General features: G+C 42.1%; 1 protein-coding gene across 3 annotated transcripts in view; it reads left to right on the top strand.

The window, feature by feature from the left end:
• Positions 1–2529, top strand: part of NRD1 (nardilysin (N-arginine dibasic convertase)) — a 99122-nt gene that overhangs the window by 26252 nt on the left and 70341 nt on the right. The gene's annotated exons all lie outside the window — the stretch shown is intronic.

Raw genomic sequence — 2529 nt, 5'->3', positions numbered from 1 at the left:
CTCAGGTAATCCTCCCAACTCAGCCTCCTGAGTAGCTGGGACCACAGGTGCACACCACCATGCCTGGCTAATTTTGTATTTTTTGTAGAGATAGGGTTTCACCGTGTTGCCCAGGCTGGTGTCATTGTTTTATTATATTTTTGGTGTATTCTTTGCAGCCATGGTTACACCCATTCATACACTTTTGTATCTTACAGTTTTTATTTAATATGACATTTTCTTATGTTTTTAATAATATTCATTACTAACTTTTTTTTTTTTTTGAAATGGAGTCTCACTCTGCTGCCCAGGCTGGAGTGCAGTGGCACAATCTCGGCTCACCACAGCTTCCGCCTCCTGGGTTCAAGCCATTCTCCTGCCTCAGCCTCCCAAGTAACTGGGGCTGCAGGTGTGTGCCACCATGCCTGGCTAATTTTTGTATTTTTAGTAGAGACGGGGTTTCACTCTGTTGGCCAGGCTGCTCTCAAACTCCTGATCTCGTGATCCGTCTGCCTCAGCCTCCCAAAGTGCTGGGATTACAGGCGTGAGCTACCGCCCCTGGCCTTTTTATTACTTATTTTTAAAAATTTAATGTCATTTAATTTTTTTCTGTAACCCAAGACAGTACTGACATTACCAATATTTGATGAGTATATAATGTGCCATTCATATATATCTGTTTGTTGACTATTTCCTAGATCAGGGGATGGCAAACTGTGGCCCCATATTTGTAAGTAAAGTTTTATTGGAACACAGCCATGCTCATATTGTTTACATATTGTCTGTGACTGCTTTTTTGCTGCAACAGCAGTGTTGACAAGTTATGACAGACAGTATAGTTTGCAAAGCCTAAAATATTTACTTTCTGGCCCTTTATAGAAAAAGTTTGCTGACCCCTGCCCTAAACTTTTAAGTGGTTTATAATTTGGCCTATTAAAAGTAACATTCACTTTGGTAGGCTAAGGTGAGCAGATCACCTGAGGTCAGGAGTTTGAGACCAGCCTGGCCAACATGGCGAAACCCCGTCTCTACTAAAAATACAAAAATTGGCTGGGCATGGTGATGCCTGCCTATAATCCCAGCTACTAGGGAGGCTGAGGCAGGAGAATCACTTGAACCTGGGAGGTGAAGGTTGCAGTGAGCCAAGCTCGTGCCACTGTACTCTAGCTTAGGTGACAGAGCGAGACTGCCTCAAAAAAAAAAAAAGAAAAAAGTTCCAAGATACCACTTGGAACATCCTTGTGCATATAAGTTTTCATACTCTGGACAACTTAATTGGGAAATGTTAACAAAAGTAGAATAATTAGATCTAATTAATAAAGATGTTTTTAAGGCTGATAGTGTCCCACACTATCTCTCTTGTAATATTCTAGCTACTACATTATAAAGGTGGTGGTAAGAAGAGAAAGGAGAGTTCTTGTAGGTAGCACTTCTCTGTTCCTTATTCTAGACATGTAAGTTTATACTCTCAATGAACATATTTTTGGTTTTAATTTAAAGTCACCCCCAGAAAAGTAATAGTAATTGCAGCGGGAACACCAATTGGAAGAAAGCTTGTACTTTCTACTGGGGATGAAAAAGTAGGCAGAAGTAAACTCTCCAGGTGACCAAGCTGTATATGAAATGCCATTTCAAGCTAGCTGTAGTGGCCAAAAGACACTGGGAGAGTTGAGTAAGAGAAAGAGGTGGCAGTTTCCACACTGAGCGAGCTGCGGCAGCAGTGAACACAGAGGCAGCTGTGAGTGTGAATGATAGACTTGAGTCTGTACAACTGTAGTTAAACTGTCTCCAGATAAGGAAATTCTAGGGCAACTATCCTATATTTTTGAAGAAAAAACAATTCTATCTGGGGAAGTTTTAATCTTCAGAAAGAAAAACTTACGGAATGGGAAAATCAACCCTATCTAAACCAACCCTGAGTAGTCAACCCAGGTCAACTCTGAGTATCTCTGAGGTGAAAGATGAAGCACGCTGATGGGTCTCAAATCCAGTCTTGAATGAATAAAATACGCATCAGGGAAGCATAGATGTCATCTTCTAAGGCAAGCATTCTGAGGATCTGGCAGTATAAATCCATCAATTAATGTATAATATAATTGGACACCACTATGGTCAAAGTAAAGGACGCGGGCAAATCTGGATCACCTTACAATTTTCAAGATGCCTTCAAGATCCCCCTTGTCCTGTTACGGCTACGGGAAGCAGTGATGGGAGTAGGCACCACAGTCTGTAACCCTTCCCCTTCAGTCTCAGTACAGACAAAGCAGATGAGCTGGGGCTGTGGTACAATCTCACACAGTTTACTTCATGCTAGTTTTTACGCTCCGTAAGATCCAGGTAAACTGAGAATGCTATGCATCTCCTACATCTAACTACATTATTTCTAAATACTGAGAAATATTTTGGCCAGGCGCGGTGGCTCACGCCTGTAATCCCAGCACTTTGGGAGGCCGAGGCGGGTGGATCACGAGGTCAGGAGATCGAGACCATCCTGGCTAACACGGTGAAACCCCGTCTCTACTAAAAACAAAATACAAAAATTAGCCGGGC

Source organism: Mandrillus leucophaeus, unplaced genomic scaffold (assembly GCF_000951045.1).
Source record: "Mandrillus leucophaeus isolate KB7577 unplaced genomic scaffold, Mleu.le_1.0 Scaffold14, whole genome shotgun sequence".
NCBI classification, from domain to species: Eukaryota; Metazoa; Chordata; class Mammalia; order Primates; family Cercopithecidae; genus Mandrillus; species Mandrillus leucophaeus.
The sequence above is the reverse complement of the archived record's forward strand: the minus strand, read 5'-3'. Positions and strand labels throughout refer to the sequence as shown.